This window comes from Arvicanthis niloticus, chromosome 16, assembly GCF_011762505.2.
Source record: "Arvicanthis niloticus isolate mArvNil1 chromosome 16, mArvNil1.pat.X, whole genome shotgun sequence".
Lineage (NCBI taxonomy): Eukaryota > Metazoa > Chordata > Mammalia > Rodentia > Muridae > Arvicanthis > Arvicanthis niloticus.
In genome coordinates, this window is record NC_047673.1 from 11,205,851 (window position 1) to 11,229,410 (window position 23,560).

Here is a 23,560-nt window from a genome sequence, read left to right on the forward strand (position 1 = left end):
TATACTGGTTTGAATGAAAATAGCCCCCATAGGCTCGTAGCGGGTGGCACTATTTGAAAGGATTGGGACCTGTGAGATTGTTGGAGAAAGTGTGTCACTTGGGATGGGCTTTGAGGTTTCAAACGCTCAAGTCAGGCACTGACTCTATCTTTCTTCCTGCTGCCTGCTGATCCAAGTAGAGAACTCTCAGCTACCTCTCTGGTGCCCTGTCTGCTTGTGTGCTGCCATATTTCCCAACACAGTGACAGTGCTACATCTCTGAAACTGTAAATGAGACCCAATAAATGCTTTCCTTTATAAGAGTTGCCATGATGGTAGTGTCTCTTTCCAGCAAGAGAACAAAGTGACTAAGATAGTGTGGATGCCGTGTGACACCTGTCTTATGATCCTGCCATTAGGACTCTGTGTTTTCCTCAGATATAAAATTCCATCAGCCTTCTTTATCTTAGGCATTCTTGAAGGACAATGATCACTTCTGGTCATTTCCCATCATTGCTCTTCTGTTCCTGCTGCCAGAACCAGAGGTCACTGTGTCTCATGGTGCTGCATGTGGGCTCCGGGAGAAAGCTGATGCTTGGTGACACTGTAAGAATCTCCTACTAACGCCCATGTCAGAAGATAGATGAGAAGTCTCTGGAAAGGATTCTAAATTACAAGAATAAGGAATTGGTCTCACAGCTCTAAAACACCTCTTTCTGTAGTATTGCCAATGGGCATGGCTGATATATTAGAACAGAGTTGTCAAAGCATCTAGTGTCCTGGGGGATTCATTCATATCACCAGTTTAATTCACAGTGGTGGGAAGGTGACATCTTTCCAGGAGAGATAAGACAAGACCTTGAGCAAAGTGCACACACAGCCATGCTTAGGGCAGAGTGTAGAATTCTGGATAATTTCCAGACCAGACAATAGCACCTGCCTGCTGTATACCGAGAACATCTTTCAATCTTTATGGGCTTATCTCAGTGAAGCAATAATCATTGTATACTGTATAGTACACCCAGACCTCTGATATTAAGACTATTTTTGAGTGATCATAAATGATGAGATGTTCTAAGGTAATTAACTTTACGGAACATTTAGTTGTTATACAGGGACTTGTATGTAGCATTTTTCCCCAGAACGAGTTTATGCCTAGAAGAAACTTCTCATTTAATTGGTTGAAATGACCAGAGGCCACTAAGTTGAAAAATTCACTGATGTTTCCTCTTCAGAGTGGAGCCACTTTGGTGAAGACAAGGAATTTGTGGGCATCCAGGGGAGTGAATAGTATTCATTTTTATACCTCTGTATGGGCTACAGCCTGAGAAAATACGGCAGGGGACACAGTGGATCTTCATTGTCATAAAACCAAGGCCATGAGACACACTTGTCTGTGTGTTTACTCTAGGAGACACTCTAATATAATAGCTGGCACTAGGGAATCCCAAAGGTTAATTAGAATCAGAAGCCAGAGTTTTGGGTTTTGCTCATTCTAATGTTGCTATGGACACAGAGACCTATAAGCTACACAGAAAGGAGAAACTGGAGACGATATTGAAAGATTGCTAATGAAGGCCACACCAGGTAAATGGAAATTCCCTTAAGGAATGCATCTGTAAGGTGTGTGTTGAGTGTGTGGGGTAGACCCTGTTTCTCATGTATGAAATCCCAATGCCTATGACGAAGCTGGCCTTTGATGGCACTGGGCTATGAAATCTCAGAAAGCTTAATAGCCAGTGGGTGCTGCCTTGAGACAAGGGGGCAGGGTTGCTGAATTTCCTGCTGATGCCAGAGGTGTGGCTGAGATGCATATAGTGATGCTTGGCCCCTGTTGTCTCCCTCAACTCTGATTTATATTCTCCTGAACTCCAGCAAGGTTCCTGTAAGCCCTACAACTGTCTGACTAGATATGTTCTTTCCCCAATAAAATTCTAAACCATTATTTTCTTTTCTGCTCAATCACCTATAAGAGGATCTTTCCCAAGATGTGTTTCTCACTTTAAATACATTGAGTTTGAATAATCCAATGGCAAGTTTGAGGATTTAAATATTCTACTTAAGAAATCAGAATGCAAAGATTTAGGACTTAATTTTTGCTTTTGGCCAATGAAGCTTACTAAAAGTTTAAAATACAACAACATAAATTTTATGTATTTCTCTTCTTTGGCATTTTTAATGCTATTTTCTTATGGGACTCTTAGATCAAATATGTTCTGTGATAAAGAGAGAGGAAAAAAATGAGGCCAGAAATGGATATGATGCACCTGATTCTGAACTCTGGTCTCCATAATGGAACGAATCTGAGTTTTCTATAAGCTTCTAGAGCAGTCGTTCTCAGTCTTCCTAGTGCTGCAACAGTTTAATACCATTCCTCATAGTGTGATGACCCCCAACCAAAAAAAGATTTAGTTGCTACTTTATCACTATAATTTTGCTATAAATTATAAAGTAGATTCTGATATGCAACCCCTGTGAAAGGGGATTGTAACCTCAGAGGGCTCACAATCCATAGGTTGAGAACCACTGTTCTAGATAAATTAGATACAAGATAGACCTAGATTGTCCTATCTTCAGAGGTGTGAGAATGATAACGGACATGGAAAGCAGAATCAAATGTTGAGTGAGGTTCTCTACCTGGTACAGGAGTGCTTTGGCACACTGACCACTGTTTCCAGGGCTGTGTTTTTTCTAGATCCTTCCTTAATGAAAGATTGAGGACTCAAATAGCACTGACTTCATGAAGATGAACTTCAGAGTTATATCATTCCTATGTTGTTGTACTGTCCTAGAATCTAACTCGAGGCTTGGTGATACTCACTTCTCCACACACAAGCATATTAGTAAATCGAACAATCAATTGCTTTGTAGATCTTTGTTGTCAGTATCTTCTTGGTCCCTTTTGCTTGTGTTTTATCAGAGTGATTTGTTGTGTATGACAAGACATTTATTTTTAATTTATTATCATAATTTTCTAAAGTTACTTCATGCATAATCAGAAAAAAAAACAGTAACTAATTGCAGCTAGTGTTGGCATGGCCATTGCAAATTGGATTTTTTAATAAAGCAGGAATGAGAGTAACAAATATACAATTCTAATTGAAAGTATTAAATATGTGTGTAGTCAATTGCCCTAGTATAGTTTTCAAACATACCTTAAAGAAATACTTCTTAAAATTCATAAACATAGCCAGGCAGTGGTGGCACACACCTTTAATCCCAAGTGGTGGCACTTGGGAGGCAGAGGCAGGAGGATTTCTGAGTTTGAGGCCATCCTGGTCTACAGAGTAAGTTCCAGGACAGCCAGGGCTACACAAAGAAACCCTGACTCAAAAAACAAAAACAAAAAATTCATAAACATATCTGACATTACATTAGCATCTTGTAAAATAACAATAAAAATTTTAACTGAAGTAAGAAATGAGAAAACTAGCTAAACAATAAAAACAGGAAAAGTTAAATGAAATAAAATCATGAAGAAAATATTATGAAATCTCTTTACAACTTTTTAAATGAATTTTTTCATGTATTGTATAGTCCTACTATAAAATTTATTTTACAGTATTTACAAATAAGCTTGCACATAAATGTGATTGATAGATATTTTTGTTTTATAATTTTGTGAATTTTGAAGCATGTTTTGTAGGGATATAAGGACTTAAGAAATAAATTCTAAAAATACTGTGTTTACTCCAGAAGCACACAGACTGCATTTCCTGAAGCATAGAAACTTCTCGATCTGTGGAGTCCTTTGCTTGCTGCTGTACAGAGGCTTGGGCAAAGCCCTGCCTGTTCATAGTCTCTAGAAAGTTTGTCTCCCACTCAGCCATGTTGGCTCTCCTTGCTTGTCCGGACTCTGCCTGGTGCTAGATATGATACTTCAAAATGATATTTAACTTTATCTGAAATTTAAAAATGCCCTTCTGTATGTTTAAATACCTCTGAAAGTTTTTTTATTAAATAGTTAACATGTCAAAAATCATTACCAGCTGACTAAAAATACTTCTATGAAGACTGCTAGACTCTTCTTTTTACATAACAAAAATAGTAAAAGAAAAAGAAAAATATAATGAATCTGTCTTACTATTTCTTATTGACTCAGGCAACAATAAATGTGCTGGAAAACTTTATTATCTTTTAAGGTCAATAGATATTGTATTTCTCTATTTCTATAATCCAGCCAGTAATGCCATCATTGAGATAAAGTAACTTGTTCTAAGAAATAAGCTGATCTTTTATGTACTAAATAGATTGTGTTGCTTTTGTCCATTTCTTTTGTCTGCCAGTGAGTTAGCACACACACACACACACACACACACACACACACACACACACACACACACGAACGTGTACACAGAGACATATACCCAGACAAGTGGTTCTCCTCACTCTCATGGATCATTGACTGATAGGGTTCATGTAGGCAAAATCAGCAGAGACATTCAGCAGGGGTTTGGAAGCCCTGTGAGTAAGTGCTATGAATGACCACACCAGAACTGGCTATCAGGAGGCACATCAACTTTACATAGGATGACTCAAGGCTTTTAATGATTTGGGAGACTGAAGGTAGAAACATCCAGGATGGGCAAAGGCCACTGGCTTGAGGCTTAGGGTACCTGAATGCCTTATAAGCATGGGGAAGCATCTCAGGAAAGTCAGGTGCTGGCTTATCAGGTTCTTATCAGTCGAAAGGAAATTGATCCTGTAATGTAATTAAGGAAACATGACATTCCTCAGGTAGAAGAGTATGTGTGGACTTAGAATTCCCCAGACAAGGTCAAAGAAGGAGAAACTCCACTAATGAAAAATCTCCCCCATATTACACTGAGCCCCAAGGCTGTCTGGTCATGGTGGACTTCAACCTTCATTAGCAGAGTTTACACACACACACACACACACACACACACACACACACACACACACACACACACACACACACACACACACACACACACACTAACACACAGACACATACAAATACACAAACACTTACACAGAGATACATAGACACATATACACACATTTCTGTTAGTAGCTAAAAGTTCAAACTCAGGAAGTATTTCCTAAACCAACCTCTTTTGATGTGATAAATACAGTGGATGTAAATCAAATCACTGCTCTTATTCCTCACACAGAAGCCATCTGACTAAGTGAAAAAAGTGATATCAAACACATTATATTTGAGAACAGCCAAATTAAAGACATAGTTTTTGCCTGTCCGGATATTCAAAATATGTGTGCATAGAATTGCATTCAATTATTTACAAAAATGTTATGAAAATGAAAAAAATTAACTAATACAATAAAATGTTTTATAATAATTTTGTTTTCTCCAAATATTTAGACTCTTTTTTCCAACTATTAATTCTTTATGTATTTCTGCAGTCATAGTTGTTTTTTATTATTATTAAATTAAAAATAATATTCTCTCACACAATGGATCCCAATGACAGTTTTTCTTCCCTCAGTCTTCTTAGATTCCTCCCTCCCCCTCTCCCCCAGATCCACTCCACATCCGCTTCTTCTTCATAAAAGACAGGTCTATAAGAAATGACAGCCAAACAGGACAGAACAAGACATAAGACAAGGCGAAAGCACTCATATCAAGACTTTATAAGGCAACCCAATTGGAGGAAAAGAGTCTCATCATAAAAAGGTTTACTGATTATCTGAGAAGAGAACTAAAGTATTATGAAAGGAAGACAGGCCATTAACATTTTGGTGGTTCATTCACACATAAGCAACTGTATAAAAATGTCTATAATACAATCACATATTTTACTAGAGTTAGACGTAAATCAGCTTATGCCACATGGTGCTATTAAAAAATAATATATCAGATCTGAGAATATTATAGTGAAGCTACCTTAATTTAAATAAAGCCCAACAGCATATGCTAAAAATACAACATTTCTTCAACCACAAGCCTTGAATGAGTACACATCTTTCAAGTGTTTAAAATGTGCATATTGAACTATTTTAAATATGATTTGACAAATAATCATCTTTACACTGAAGTTTAATTCTAATAAGTCCTAAAAACCAACTAGTTTTAATGATTTTTTTAAAATCACTATCCATGATCTCTGCACTTGCCATAATTAACCATGCAAATTTCTAAGGAAATACCCATTCGTGTGAATTGACAACTGCTGAAGGTAACATATTCATTTCTATCAACAAATTCCCTTAATAAAAGAGTACAAAGGTTAAATAAAAACAGCCATGAAATCATTAATCCACTGAATCATTTTCTTGTTTCTAAGAAATATTTTCCTATTTTATAAATATCCACTATATTAGTTCCATTTCAAATTTCTTTAGAATTGTCTACCAAACCAGCCCAGAGGCATCTTTTCTCAGAACAAGAACTTAACACTGAAGATAGATAATGAAGAAGAACCTTTGGTGCCATCAGTTACCAGGAGTATTGTCAAGAACCCTGGGCAGGAGCTGAGCCATGAGCTGGTAACTAAGCAACCCACCCTGCATTTTCTCATCAGCTCTGAAGTTTCTATGCAGAATACACATACCATAAAGTACTTACAAATATTCTATAAATTATATTAGGATTATTAAATAAAATAATGCCATGCCATATAAAACAATTGTCTAATGCATTTGGGCGTGCAGCAGACAGATTAAAGGAGTCTGAAATCTGGCAGCAATTCTGAGAAGGTTGGCTGTGTTCTACCAAGGAGTGGTACATGGCTGCTGCCAGCTTTAAGAGAACATGAAAAGAGCTCTAGAGGTGAACCTCTCACCTCATCTCACAGCCTCCTGAACCCTGAGAGGATGCTAGTGGTTGTCTGTGCACTTGAGATTCAGCTATTACTTGATATCATATTTTTATTTTTGGAGTTTCATTGGTGCTATCAGGAGAAACATGGCTTCCTACTTCTCCTTTTATACTCTACCCTCTGCACTGCTGGAGTATGTGCAGACATCAATTTCAAAACAATAATTTCCCATTTATTCTTGATGTGTAACCCACATGGGTCATTTTAAACTATTGGTTGGACTCTATTCAAAATTCCCATACAACATAGTAATGAAACAGTAAACAACATTGGAATAACTGACTTTGGAGAGTTGTGTGGATAGTTGGACCCCTGATGGGATAATGTTGGTTTTATATCATAACTCATGGCCTTGTCAGGCAACTACAATAACAAAACAAGGTTAACAGGGTCCTTGACCACCTTGGTGAAGTCAATGCCAGACTGTGATTGACTCAAAAGCCATGTGTGTCACTAATTTTACTACATGTGACTTTTAAAAGGAAAAGAAAATAAATCATGCCAGTTTATCACCAGTATACCCTAATTACTCATTAGTAAAGATATTTGTATAGTTTTATTTAAAAACGTCATTCCTGTCAAATATCTAGTTACTGTTTTCGTTTGTTATTTCAATAATAGAGGGTTATCACATTTCTTTTTTTTACCAAATGAATACAAACTTTTTCCACAGAAGTTGTTTGGTGCATTTTAATCTATTGATGTTGAAATTAAAAACTATATGAGAATGAAAGGGGGTATTTATTAAATTTGCACTGATAGGAATCTATATTTGACATTCTCAATTTCTTTGTCTGAATCTGGTAAAGAAAAACTCATTAACTGAGATCAGAAACGACACAGCAGATGTGCATAACACAGACTTTGAAAAAGATGTGATTTGTGTTTATTTTTAATCACACAGGAACTGATTTAATGAATATTTTCAATGATTTTCAACATTGTTGGAGCTTCTTGCTTTGAGAGACCTTTGCTTGTGAAAGTGAATTTGTCCCCTTTTGTGTCTTTAGTTTTGATCATGGAAGGTGAGTCTTGCAGTGATAATAACTCCCTGGAGCCAGCACTCCCCTTGGCTTTGCTAAGTTAGCTGTCTCCAGAGTCTAGCAGGGCTAGAAACTCATCAGCATCAACTCACATGTTTGGGTGAGTTGGAATATAATCTTAGCAATTCAAAGTAACGTTGCATTCAATCTGGAAGCCTGTCAGTGAATGAGCATCATAAGTAAACTGTGTCAGACAGAAAACTTGAGCATGACGCTTGCCAAGACTTTGTGTCCAGAAACCATGGCACATCCTCTCTCTGCTACTGTTCTAGTGAAAAAAACCATGACTAAGGCAACTTATACAAGGAAACGTTTATCTGAGTGCTTGCTTATGGTTTCAGAGGGTGAGTCCACACTAATCATGAAACCATGGCAACAGGCCAGCAGGAATGGCACTGGAGTGTTAGCTGAGAGTTTACAACTGATCTACAAGTCGCAAGCAGAGAGGGAGACTAATCCAGGTATGAGCTTTCGAGGTCTCAAAACCTACCTCCAGTGAGAGGCCTCCTCTAACAAGGCCATCCATACCTTCCTTTTCTTTCTAAACAATTCTGCTAACTGTGGACCAAGCATCCAAGCACATGAGTCTAGAGGGGCCATATTCATCCAAACCGCTATACATATACCTCCTGAAGTTGCTATGAGGGAAACTGAGAGGATCTCCTAAGAATAATGCCTTATAGATAATGGGAATGAGTCTTCAGAGTCATAGGAATCGTTAAAAGGCACGTGCCTAGACAGTGTTGTCCAAGTCTTTATCTACTGTTCTAAATGTCTTATCCAAGGAGAGTACACAAAGCAGGAAATAGCAGGTATATGATGAAAACGGAATTTGTTCATAAATATGCAAGGTTCTATGTGGATGATGTCTCAGACTGATGCAGACAAAATTACCTTGTTCCATCCACAACCTTGCCAGAGCCCAGCTACCAACTTGTCCTGAGCTTGTGTCTCACTCTCCCTCTCTACCCTGTAAAACTCCGTTGTATTTTTACAAAATATTTTGTCTTGAAGCTTGGCTTTCCCTTAAAGCCATGAAGTGATGAGCGATACTTGTGAGGTCTCTGTTCAAGTTGGAAGTTACATGGCTGTCACTGATATGTTATTAACTCACCATTGCTATGTTGCTAATTTATGAATGGCTTCTTACTAATTATTTGGTCTTTATTCTACACCAGCAAGTTACTATTTACAGAAAAAAAAAAAAAAAAAAAAAAAAAAAAAAAATTTTAAAAAAAACATGACCTTCCAAGTGACCAGTGCCACCAGCTTCAGCAGCTAACATTACAGGCATGGACACATTCAGGGTGAGCTAGAATCAAGGTGCCTAAATCGATGTTCCAATCGATAGCACTTTTTTTTTCCAAGGGCCTCTGATAGGTCTTTGAGGATCACCCCTGTACACACTAGGAGGCTTTGGGGGTCTATGTAGGTGAATTCTGATTCAGTGGCGTTTAATGTGCTCAATACTCACTGTCATTCTGCAGAATTGGTTTGAAAAGTTTTCCCATATTGCACATGATTGATTATACTATTTGTTGGTTAATTTGCATATACCATTGCAGGCCTGTGGGGGTGACGCTGCTGGAGTATGTTAGGGAGGTTACTGCTGTCTTTCCCTTCAGTGTCTTCATGTGGCTATTGGCTTCACACACACACACACACACACACACACAGAGACACACACACACACAGAGACACACACACACAGAGACACACACACACACAGACACACACACACACACACAGACACACACACTATCCTAATCATCTTTGATACAATGTGTTCTAAGGACATTTTACGCTGAATTAATCCTGTGTCTCACAACAGCAATCCTGTGCTTTCAACTGCTTGTGGTCAAGAGCGATAACAAGCCAATAATCTTTACTCATTCTTCACTCCACAACAAAGATTTCTGATATCAGGATGAGGCCTTATCCAGGGCTACTGAAGATCCCACCCCAGCGCTTTCAGGCTAAATGGAGGAAGCCAGAACAGCAACCAAATACACAGCCATCGAAGTCCATCTTGCTGAAGGAGACACAGAGAGCTTTTGAATGGATTGTTTAACGTTTTCAGGTTTTTCAACTTCCTCTCTCGCTTGTCTTGAATGACAGTGGCTCTACTAAAAGAACCTCTTGAAGAAAATGATTTGCTTAGAATTTTTTCTCTGTTTCTTTCTGCTGTATCAGAATGTACTTTACATTCAGAGTATTAGCCATATTTGTTACTCTGCGATTCATAAAGCCTCAGCTCAAATTTTATTTTCATATTTAATGCAAAGAGAAAAGGTGGCGCACTTGAGAGAGATTTGGAAGTGGCTGCTCTCTGCTGATGGGAGAATGGTAAATGGCCAACCTCCTCTGCTTGCCATAGATGCCACAAAATTAAAAATTAAATATTAATTTCATTCTCTGCCATTTTTTAAAATTCTCCATTCATGTAATTAATTTCCTCTTATTGTCTTGTGTTTTAAAACTCCAGCTTCTCTATGCTTTAACAGTTTACTAGAAATAACCGTAAAACATCAAAATGATTATTAATAAATTTGAGTAGATGAAGGCATGCTAGAAAATAAGGAATTTTATGTCAGCCACACCCCTGCACAGAAAGCTCATGTGTAGCTGAGTCTCTTTCTGGATGATGCTGTTTCACAGTCTCCTGGCAGCTGCAAACTGAAGTTTCTGCACCAGAGGACTCCACCATCTCAGAAGCACTAACCAAGAACTACCGTGGAGATCAAAAAAGGGTTAGCAAGCCTTGAACTCAGGAAACCTCTGAGTGTACTGTGGCCAGGGCCATCAAGGGTCAGCACCTTTAAGGACCTCTCACTGAAGCAGGTAGATGTAAAGGCAGCCCCAGCCTCTAACACAGGAAAGACCTCAGCCACGCCCACTGTGGAAACCTCAACCCTTCTTCCAGAGGTAGACTCAGGCACAGAGAGAAGCTTAACCATGCCCGTAGTACATGCAGCCATAGCCACACCCACAGAGAAGGCCTCAGACACACCCACAGATGCAGCCCCAGACACACCCACAGAGAAGGCCTCAGACACACCCATAGATGCAGCCCCAGACACACCCACAGAGAAGGCCTCAGACACACCCACAGATGTAGCCCCAGACACACCCACAGAGAAGGCCTCAGACACACCCACAGAGGCAGCTTCAGCCACTCCCACAGTCACACATTCCCAAGAAGCAACTGCACATAGGCTGCTTATCTTATTTCAGCATTTTTTTTTCATTTAAGCACAATTTTAAAACCTCATTTATTAAATATTCATAATTCTTAGATTTATTCAGCTCATATGCCTTCTATCTATTCTCTTGGCATCTTACCTTCCAATAAAGAGCATTATTTTGAGAAATAATATGGATGTTTCTTCAATTTAAATATTTTAATACGTACTAAAATACCGTCTAAACACACACACACACACACACACACACACACACAGAGAGAGAGAGAGAGAGAGAGAGAGAGAGAGAGAGAGAGAGAGAGAGAGAGAGAAAATAGATCTTCCTATTGTCTAATGAAAAGGTGGAGAAATATTTGGTGAAAGTAATGTTGAATCAAAAGTGCGGTCGGTCTGTGTCTCCCGTCCTCCACATGGTGGTGTTGAAATTACTTTTGCCCAGCTGGGTTCTAATTACCACTAATTGAACACTCTGATATCAGTATAAAAGACACATTGTGAACATATCACATCAGTTCACTGGTTGCTAACGCTCTAAGGGACAGTAGGTACTTTGGGGAAACATCTGTCATTTTTGGAGCTCTGTTCATAATCTCTTCCCAGCGCTCCCATTAGCTTTAATGAAAGGAACACGAGATGGGGTGAGACTGGGGCAAAGAGAGCAAAGGAAGTGAGTATTAGGGAAAGTGATTGCTGCCACAGGTCCCACTGCTTGGGAGCCAAGCTACCTCCTTGAAGCTCCTGCTTACAGCAATTAGATGATGAGAAAAATACCTTTGAACACCTGAGCACACAAGAGTCCCCTCCAGATGTGCACAGCAGGCTCTGCGCAACGCCCATGACTGTGGCTCGACTGAGACAAAATGTGCAGTCTGCCCTCTCTTCCCATCTGTAACAGTGGTCGCTGTTAAGTACTTTGAGAAACAACACCAGTGACATCTCCATAAAATACAGGACATGTTAGGTCAGAAACTCGGAACATCGCCTTTACCGGAAGTTGAATGTGGAGGCTTCTGATGCTTTCCACGTGCAGTCATGGATGTCCGATGCTGGTGGCACTCATTAGGTCGTTATTATAGGGTCTGAGAGAGTGAATAATGAATGATGCCAAAGGTTTTGGCAAGGCTGCAGAGGCTACAGAGATGACTGCGGTCAGCAAATCTGTATTTAATTCACATAGTGTAGTGTGAGGTATGGGATTGCTCTTATCAGGGGGCCTCCATGAGAAGGCTCAGCATCTGTACCAGGAGTAGAGGCCATGAGTGAACCAGTAGCTATGTGATCTTGGATTTACAGCTTCTAAAACTGAGAAATATGCTTATCCTTTATGGTATGTAGCCTGCCAGATTCTGCTATACTGGACAGAGGTACTCATGTTCCTGGAAAGCACAGACAGACCTACTGCACAGAAAGGTTTCCCTCACAAAGATGGATTGTCTTCAATATTGTAGCATCCAAACATGGCCTGTACCCCAGAGTTCAAATATTAAAATCAGAGAAGGCACTCCTGGTATTTTAAACTCTCAATGAGAAAGAATATTGTCACTACATTCAAGAAATGGCTCGCCAGGATAACATAGTTTCCTACTTGATTACTGTTCTGTTTTCTGAGTCTTGGGACAAGGCTGTACAGGGTACTTTAACTGAGACTGACTGTCCTCTCAACCACCACATGGGCTGTGCACAGTAGTAGGACTGTTGGCACAATCAAGGATTGATTCGTGAGGGGAAATGGTGCCCTTGCATTGGCCACAGGTACATATGGCGGCTGCCTTTGCACACTGTGGTATGTACATGTCAGCAAGAGTGGGAGTTCCAGAACGTCAGGTTTGCTGCAATGCTGTATGCTGGTGTGTTTTAACAGCATTAAGCAGCTCCTAGCTCCTGTGACTAGGGCATAACATCATCATATTCCTCATTTAAAGCATTTGGGAAAGAAATACCCAACAAGTGGTCCTGCCTTTCTGCTTGCATTTCCTTTATATCTTTTATACTTGAGGCCTCTGCCTTTGTTTTTTCACTTAAACCCATGGCTAACCTCTGTTCCCCATAAGAAACTGACTTAATTTCTTTGTAACAAAGCCATGTTACTCCTTTTTGCTGTGGAGTCTTGATATGTGTGCATTTAACCCAGTTTCCAGAACCTTCCATCTGCTAGTCTCTTAAATTGTCTCCTAATTTCCCACTTGCAATTCTACCATGCCCCAGGAGAGTTTTGTTGCATATTCATTAATTGTGCACAGAGAGTCTTTGCCTCTGCCTGAGCTCTGAAAGGCCAGGAGGAGATGGTCACTGTGGGGAAAGCAGGACCCATTCACACTTTCAGTGGGTCTGAAGGAAGATGCTCCCTTAAATGAAGATCCATCCTCTTTACCCATGGAGCTGTCTTTTATAAAACAGAACTCTGAATAATCATGCTGATACCTAGCTCACGTCAACCCTGGCTAGAACTCCTGGTAATGTAAGGCTAGATTTTTTATGGTATTTCTATCTTTTAGTTTTTCTGTCTGGAATGTGGTGACAATCTTGGTCAAGAGGGCTCATAAATAGTTAGCACTTTGAGCCATCCTCTGCTCATGGACCAGAACCTGGTATTACTACTACTAATACCCCATTCTCCTAAAGAACAAGTAATATGTTGAACAAATGGTTTCCACGTGCTCTCTAGAACAGGGAGATCTATTCAGAAGTATGCCATGTTCACAGGTTTAAAGACTTGTTTATACGAGAAAGGCTGAGAAAGACCATGTTTATTATCTGCATCTCAGTGTATCCAAACTAGAGCATTGAAGAAGGTCTAGGAGACTGAGGGTGAGGAAGGGGAACCAGGAAGGAGCAGATTACTGAGAAAAACAAAGGGAAGAGAAGACAGATGGAGCCACAGGAGGTCATACCCTTTATTTCATGGCCTCCTTAGCTACCAAAGCTACAGCGACATCAGAAGCCCTTCCTGCTCTTATTCATGGTGTCCCCAGACTGATATCATAAAATCCATTTTGCAAATAGAGAAAGGAGCTTGGAGACACCACCGTATGATGAATGGTGGGAAAGGACCCCCAAATCCAGGTCTTCTAAATCCAAAGGTCATTTCCCTTAAAACTTTAGTTTCAAGTACTCTGAATCTTCTTCCCATATCTAAAACTACATGGGATTTATCTGCACAGATGGTAAGCCATCCAGAAATGACATGTGGAATATGAAGAACACTGCCCATGATAAGCACAAGGTGATGGGAAGATACTTTAGATTCTTAACATCTCTTCTCTTTCCTTTCCTCATCTGCTTCTCCCAATACAAGGTGATCCAGAGCCCATGGTGTGCCTGGCTTGGATCACACAGAGTGTTTTCATGACAAGCTCCATGATTAGAGCCATGGGCATGGTTGGATGCTCCTTGAGTAAGCTTGGTACAGTCTGACAGGAGAGTCAGCTGCAGCTTCAGGAAACAGAAGTTAATAGCTATCAGTGCATGAAAAGATCAGAGAGAACTGTACAACATGGGCTGAGCATAGGACCCCCTTATGATGACAGAGGGAAGGGTGATGTCAAATCATGCCCCTTAGTGTCTCCACTGAAGTATCACCCAGGGGCCCCATTCACTGAAATACCAACCCACTGCAAAGAAAAAAACTCAAACTCTGGCTGAACAGATATTTTGCTATGCAGACTTTTAGCTTCCAAAGCACTTGGTGTTTTGGTTTTGATCGGATAAGCCTGGACAAAGAGATATGTATGTCTCCTGGGCTCAATATGACATTAAATAGTAGCTAAGTTATTCTGAACATAGCACTAAATACAACAAGGAAACACTCTTGCTACGTATAACACTTTGATTCTTCAGTTAAAAGAAAAGCTATACCTAGACATCTGAGTTGAAAGCACTTAAGATTTGTTTCCTCAATGACAGATGAGTTACTGATTAATGTCCCAGTGTCTGTATTATACACACACTCCTCCATATATGCACATGTTCTGTATGTGTGTGTATTTATATGTGTGTTTATACACATGTTTGTATGGGTGTGAAGTGTGCATATATTTACGTGTGTGTGTGTATGTGACTTTCAAGGGAAATCTTTTAAAATAATGCAGAATAGAATTTAATAAGAACTTTTAGGGTGGAGTGGTATTTGGATGTGGTAGAACAACTGACCACACAGATGGCTCTGTGCACTTTTTTTTCCTCACTATTATTCCATTGATAATTTTGAAAATGTTGTAGTTTTATGTCCCTTAGGTGAATCTTCACAGAAAAGCACACCACAGACTCCATGGCTGGTACAATATCTCCAGAAGGGAAGTACACGCCTGGAAGGTGAATTGACTCAACAGTGAACAGTATCAACCTAACTATACATGTTTTGTTTGTATCCTGGATAAAACACCATATTGAAGGGAAAAGGGCATGAGCATTGAAACAGGTGTTTTGATGTGTGTGTGTGGGGGGGGTGTGCACGTGGGCACATGCATATGTATGTGTATGCACATATATGTGTGTGTGCAGATATGTGTGCATGCACCAGGTATGTAAATCATATGTCTGGGAGATGGTCTCACTCACACATGTGCAGAATCAGAGGACATCAGGTGTCCAGCTCTGTCACCCTTTGCTTTCTTCCCCTGAAACAGAGTCTCTCATTGAACCTGAGGATAGATGGGAGGTCAGCAAGCCCTGGAAGCCCTCCTGCCTCTATCTACAGCAGCTCTTGGGTTAAAGGAACATGGGGTTATATCCAGAGTTTTGCATGGGTCTTTAAATTTTAAACTCACACCCAGAAGTACCTAAGTAAAAGTACTTTCACTTGCTAATCCATCTCCCCAGGCTGATATTTGCAAATAATAACCAGTCTCTACAAGGAAGATTCTATTTGATAACTTGTAATTTAAATCATTTACAGAAATTTTACTTTTCAATAAATTAAGGCTACCTGACAGAAATTTCACCAGACAAGCAGAAAATCCCATCACTAATCCCCATCAGGGATACAGAGAGGGGAAGAACAAATCTAAATATAATGGTTAGTTTCTCCCACTGGCCCCAGTTCAGGAGCAAGGGTGGTCTTGGTTTCTTTGACACCCCTCAGTCTTTTTCCAGAGAGTGGTGGGATAAGTAGTAGTATTTTACTCACAGACACCTCCATTCAAAGAGTTATATAAATGCTCGTATTTCAAATTGTTATTTAAATACATGCATTTTCCGATAAGCAAACTTAGTGAAACTCTGATACTTATTTCATCCCAGCAGAAAGGTACTGAAAGTGAACTGCAACCCTGATATTTCTGACACAAGTTAAGAGTATGAACTATGCAATCTTCTCAGAGGAAGAAATAGCATGGAAGGGGTATTAAGGAGAGCCCATACCAGTAGGACTAGGCATTGATTGAAATGTTTCCCTGGGTTGTTTCTTGGGCTTTAGAATTGGGGTCATATGGAAATAGAACTTACTAGAAAGATCTTTCTTCTTCAGAAAGTGAACTTTTGCCTGAGTTAATAATATACCTTGAGATCATTTTAAATACTCAATCCATTTCTCTACTGCATATCTGATTGTTTAAGACTAACCTGCCTTTAAGACAATGGAAGGATTCCTAATTAAGTCATGAATTTCCCCCATACTCTGCTTTCACAGCCTAATCGACTTACATCTGAAATTGTGTACTTTTCTTTGCTCCTGATGCAGAAGTAAGTGTGTGTGTGTGTGTGTGTGTGTGTGTGTGTGTGTGTGTGTGTTGGTATACACGGCCCTTATCTACTCACCAACCTAACTGTAAATGGTCAAAGTCCTAGGGAAACATTTGCTCACACTTCGCTGCTAAGTTTAAGATAACTTCAGCCAGTTATAGTCTACTTTGGAAGATATACTAATATTATATGTGCATATGTATGTATGTATATGATGTGTATTTGACACTTGTTAAAATATTACATGATTTTAGAGTTGATCACATCAAGAAGAAAATATAAGGAGGAGATGGTGATACCAGAAAAATGGGGCTAAGCCTGAAGTCATTTTCTGGTGATTCCTTTGGTATCTACCAGGACCCAAAGCTAAGAAGGGAATTTTTGGGTCACACCACAAATTTACTAGTTAGCCGATCCTTATTGTAAACTAGTAACTCACCTGTCTCAGAACACATGTGCTGGATTACAAGTATGTACCATGTTGACCAGGCTTGAATTCAAATTTGAAATGAAATATACAATAGAAACAATCACATTTTCATTTGGAGCTGGGCACAGGATCATTGCTATTTGTGCTCCTAAAAGTTCTCCATAATACCACACTTCCCCAAGTAGCCTGATGGGGCCAAATTGCTAAGTCCAGATAGGTCAAGGTTGTAGAACAAAGACATACAAATAACTTAGGCAGACTGGGGGAAGTCCCAACAAATATAACTGAATCTCACTACATTCCTAGATAGAGCTGTCCAGAGAAAACAGGCTCAATAGCACAACCAGAAAATCCTAAATACTGTGTGCCTTTCATTAGCAGCCAGGTATAAGTATGAATGTTTTGGTTTGGGTGATAATCCCGAGGTTGTGGGATGCTCTGTAGTGGTTACTTATGATCATCAGCTGGATGGAATTTAGAGCAAGCCAAGATACACACCCTTGGGAGTGTTTTCCTCCAGGCCTTCTCCAAAGATTTATTTATTTATTTATTTATTTATTTATTTATTTATTTATTTATATTTACATCCAAAATGCTTCCCCCAGTTCTGGTTTCCCCTTCACGGAGACCTTCCCCTTACCCCTGCCTCCTATTCGCCTCTGAAAGGGAGCCCCATCAGAGGAGTATGCTGGGTAGCCCCACCCTGACTCATCAAGTTTCTGCCAGGAAGGGAGAGCTCCCTTGAGTGTAGACAACACCAGTATGGGCTATCTCTGCTATCTCTGAGAGAATGAAACCATGTGAAAGTGACAGCAATACTAACAGCCCTCTCTCTGCTTCCTGACTGTGGCCTCTTTGCAATCAGCGGCCTCCCCCTCCCCCACTCCAGCCAGCGCTCCCTTCCTGCAATGCCCTCCTTGCCACCAGGAGCTGCACTGTCAAGCACACCTTCCTTTCTTAGGTTTCTTTGGCCAGATGTCTTGTCACAGCCACAGGAAAAGCAACGGATGTGGAACAATTTGGGGGCACTAGGAAGAAGGGAGGCAGCACCTCACTCTGTGCTATTGTGTGAACTTTCTGTAGAGTGAACTTAAATTAACCAGTTTTGATGCTGTAGGCAGGAGTGGGTGGCAAACCTCTCTGGGTTTGAGGCAGGTGAGGGGAAGGGTTTATTGCAGGAAATCTACTGCTCACTGGAGCTCCATAACCTTCTTCATTAGAAATTAAACATACACCAAGTCAATTATCAATTAAGTGACACACTGGATAAACGTTGTAGGCATTAATTGACCCTTCAAGGGTTCTTTGAAGTTCACTGGGCTGCTCCAGTGTCTTTGAAGTCTAGTTTTGGCTTCATCCAGCTACTGATTAGATTGATTTAATAGTGAAATTGTGCTGGGTTAATGGCAACAAAATAAAGTGTATTTATACAGTGTGTTGTTTTTCCATGGAGGGGAATCATACCCAGGCCAGAGCAAGAGAGGGTCCTTGGTTAGCTACTTACTGAGCCTCACAGCTACAGTACAAAATAACAAATTGGATCATGGAGGTTCTGCCACACACATGGCGAGAAGATTGATGGAGACACATTCCACAGCACTACCTCTGCACATCTCCTATGGTATTCTTTCTCTAGACTCTCTCTAATGATTGTGCTAACTTTGTAAACATGGGCCAGCATGGAATGGGCACATGAAGGCAAGTAGCTGTGTAACCATACCAAGGGGCAGGGAAACAAGGCTCTTAAGTGGGCATGTGACCCATGGCTAAGACTGGATGATATGGGGGACTGGAGAACAGTAGAAAAAGTTCTTCTCTCTTTCCCAGGAAGACCTGCTAAGGCTTCTGGATTCTTCCTGGACATCCTGAAGAAGTACCACTAAACTCGGTGCAGAGCAAAGTCTCCATGTATGTCCTTGCTCCTCCCTTACAGCCATGTGCAGCTGTACACATTCCCTGACACAAGAAGAGAGCCCATGTTCCCCCCTTTCCAGTTCCCTGCCAAGAAAACACAATCCTGACCCTTTAGCCCTCAAGTCTTAAGTTAGAAGTTGTAGCTGACTAACTCAGACATGATATCAGTTTTCATTCTTGGTGTTCAAAACACACCATCAAATCACTGAAAGAGGGTAAAATTAGACAAAACAGGACACACCATCAAATCACTGAAAGAGGGTAAAATTAGACAGTATTGCTGCATTTAAAAACATTTGTTGAAATTTTATTTTTATTAGTTGTATTTATTTTATGTGTATGAGGATGTAGGTGTAGCATGCATGTGCAGGTGCCTACAGATGTAAGAAGAGGGCATTGGATCCCTTAGGGCTGAAATTGTAGATGTTTGTGATCTACAAATGTAGGTACTGAGAATTGAAGCTGAGTTCTCTGTAAGAGCAACAAATATTCTTAATCACTGAGCCATCTCTTCAGCCTACTTTTAAACTTATAATAAAAACCATAGTTACTAGAGCCTTTTGCAAGTCAACTAGAAACAGTGGCTCTGTTCATAAGCATCACTAGGAAGCCTACATGACCATATAAAAATCTAAAATGATGATTGATGATGATGATGTAAATCAGCCTTGGTCAGTATGCATACAGGTGGTAATGTTTAATTTCCCACATTTAATACATATAAGTGTTTGGCAAATGAGATTCACTATGTTGAGGCTGCCTCTACTGTAGTCATGGCAACTTGGAGCAAAGAAATTATAGCAGAGTTGGTAATTTCACTCGAAATGTAATGAAAATAAATCTAATCCCATTATTATTCTCAACAATTTTCCATGCAGTTTCCTCTTACTATGCCCTTGCTTGTTCATCCTGTCTTTAAAAACAGATTATTGGAAAATTGTACATGTGTGCCCTCTCTGCACTTATAGCCATTAGTACCATCCTCCTGCCTCAAAGGCATAACCTTATTTTGGAGAAGAGGCAAAGTTCACCCTTCTCCCTACTTTTCTTGCAATCCTGGAATGGATAAATCTTCTAAGTATACCAATTTGGGCCATTAAACATTTCAGAGACTGTCACCAAAATTATAGTGAAATAATAGTCTTTTAAAAGATAAGCTAGATAATACACATTTGTATAAATCTTGAAAGCATGTTCCCAATTATTCTATTTTAAATTTGAAGTGTGTTCATGTGGGCTTGACGGTTATTTAAGAAAACCATCTTTTTTTCTTTTCAGCCTCCACTGAAGATTAACGGCTTGATGTGAGTTCCATTTAAAGTAACACTCCATATGGACACGTCAAGACAATTCCCTCTGTAATTACAATAAGCACTGAATATCACTAAAGTAAAACAAATAAGAATACCCTCTGCCCTCTCTCATGTAGTATACAGTGCTACATGGATTTTCAGTGGGCCTGTCTCCTCAACTGCAGTATCTTCTGCAAGGCACAAAGAGACTGTGTGACGAGTATAAGTACATCCCAGGCAGAGCATTGAAGCTCTCCAAATACTGTGCAGCTGGAGGCTGGGGCACAGGGATGCAGAGTTTGGTGGATTCTGACCTTGAGCTTGTGACAGGTCCCTGGGAACCCTGCTCTCTGATATCCTTCCTGTGTCCCGGTTTCTTGTTCATGTAACAAACAGAGGTGCTAGGAGTCCACAAGGGGAAAACCATCCTTTAGGGCTCTTGCATTTTCAATAAATGGGGGCTCATAATCATCATCATGAGGTGTAGGGATGCAGCTTCACACTCTCTACAAAGGCCATTCATGGGGACAGGCTAGTTCAACATCCAGGATAGTTTATGAGCTCACAGAGGCAAAGTCTCTCGAATAACTATCCTAAAAAAGGGTCTGTGGAGATCTCAGAGAACTGAAGAATGTTTCCCCATTCTAATAACAAAAATTGGGGCTGTCTCCAAAGCTGAGCAATTTCTTCCTGACCAACAAATTATCCACTATTTCTGTTGCCCATAGGTTGTGTAGCCATTGAGATATGAAAGGGAAAGGATGGAAGAGGAAAGGAGGGAAGGTACAGGAGAGGAAAAGAAAAGGGCAGGGGAGAAGACTCACCTGTGATGAATAAGAATGTGAATAAAGAGCATAGGAGGAGAGGAGGGGAGGGGCAAAGAGAAACAAAAGAGAAGGGAAGAATAGGTGGAAAGGAGAAAGGGAGGGGATAAAGGGATGAGAAGATTGAGGGTGAGGGGATGAAGGGATGAGGGGATGAGAAGATGAGGGAATGAGAGGATGAGGGGATGAGAGGATGAAGGGATGAGGAAATGAGAGAATGAGGGGATAAGGAGATGGGATGAAGGGATGAGGGGATGAAGAGATGAAGGGATGAGGGGATGAGGGGATGAAGGGATGAAGAAATGAGAGGATGAGAGGATGAGGGAATGAGGGGATGAGAGGATGAAGGGATGAGGAGATGAGGGGATGAGAGGATGAGGTGATAAGAGGGTGAGTGGATGAGAGGATTGACAGGAGAGGTAAAGGGATGGGGAATGAGGGGTTGGAGTAAGGGGGAGAGAATTTACTTCTGATGGATAACAAATGAAATAAATGAAGAGTAGAGGAAGTGAAGAGGGGTGGGAAATGGGAGGGAATTCATGTAGAATGAGTCGGGAAATGGGGAAACCTGACAACAAGATGTCCTCTGGCCTCTGAGCAGAGCAAGGATTTGTCTCCCCTGTGACAAACAGGAAGGAGCTGCTCCCCTTTCTGGAGCCACAGTCATCTCCTTGGCAACTGCCTTTGCTGCTCTTTCTATTTTAATCACTTATGTTGTCACCTGAACTCCCACATTCTCTGTTTTGCTTGGCAAAAACCATCACTACACTCTATAAACACTAAATTCATCCCCATTTCCCAAATCTCCCCCACTCTGACACCTTACAGACACACCCTCAATTAATACCCAACACCCAATACCCAACATGTCCAGGTTCTCACAAATTTAAAGTTAACCAAGTAATTTTTGCAACTCATTTACCACATATTTTCCATTTTCACACACTTTATATAGTTATAAAGTTCCCCGTAAAATATTTCTATAGTTTAAAAATTAGATGTGTTTGGATTACCTTCTTCCACAGTAATTGGCAGAACTTAGGCACAGACTGATAACTTTGTTTCATGAACTTAAAATGCGTTTAAATATGGCTTCTTAGGGCCTGATGGAAGGTCAAAAAGTGACTGGTAATCAGACTCATGGTTTTCAACCAGCATCAGTGTTCATAGCTTTGATTCTCAGTAACACGAGATAAATAAGCATTCTACAAATACATGAGGTTGAAGTACAGTGGCTGATGTCAAAGTCCTATTCAAGGTGAATAACACAGAACAGTTCACGACAGTATTTGTAGAGCTTGCTAAAACCAGCACATAATGACACAGTGACAGGTTTCCCAAACGCATTTTTGTGCTTAGTCTGGGTTGATCCCCACATCATTCTTGTTCCAACTGTCCCCTTGTACCCTTCCATAATTTCTCTCCACATTCTCCTTTTTACTGTCTGTCTCTTGTTAAAAATCTTCCCAATATCTTCCTTAAAGCCTTTATACTCATCATAGCCTTCTTCCTAGTCTCCTAACTCCAGCATTTACACACACGCGCGCGCACACACACACACACACACACACACACACACACACACACACACAAATCTTACTGTTTTATGTGCATGCACATTTTTCCTACATGGATATCCTTCTAAACCTGGGACACTTCAATTAATGTATCTTGTCAAGGTATATCCATTTTCTACAAAGTTTAATTTTTTTACAGATGAATAAAATTCCACCAAGTTTATGTGCCATGTTTCCCTTACTTATTATTTATCTACTCAATATCTATTGGTGGACATTTAGGTTGATTGTATTTCCCCTGACCTGAAGATAGGGCTACAGTAAATATGAACATGCAAATGTCTCTAGTAAGATGAAAAGTCCTTTGGGTGTGTGCCCAGGAGTCATACAGCTGTGTGCTAATGAAGTTCTATTTTTGTTTTTACTTCTGTAATTGGAATAATATTTAACATAAGAGAAATAAAACTCAAGAGGGAGAAGTATGTATTCATTTTTGTGAACACAGAGCTTCAAGTTGTGGAAAACCAAGTAATTCAGTTCAATGGTAAGAACTGGTGTAAAAGACGATCTCATTCTAGTGACTTACACATTTAGCCTTGTCATACTTTTGCCTTTGAACCCAAGTCAAGACTGAAAGCCATCGAAATATTTTAACACTTCGTCTACTAACTCTTCTGCTTGTACACACATGGCTAGTTGTTCCCGTGATTGTGTTTTCTCAAATTATCTCATGGATCAAGACCCATACTAGATGACTGATGCAACCTTAACATACCAAAATTATTTAAATAATTAAAATAAAAAATCCAACTAGCAACTAAAAGCCCAGAAATATGAAGCTGGAATCAAGCCATCTTATATCTGTTCTTCTAATTTTCC

The 23,560-nt window shown here is 40.1% G+C and overlaps 1 protein-coding gene across 2 annotated transcripts in view; it reads right to left on the reverse strand.

Moving 5' to 3' along the window:
• Nucleotides 1-23,560, reverse strand: part of Csmd1 (CUB and Sushi multiple domains 1) — a 1,522,453-nt gene that overhangs the window by 706,401 nt on the left and 792,492 nt on the right. The gene's annotated exons all lie outside the window — the stretch shown is intronic.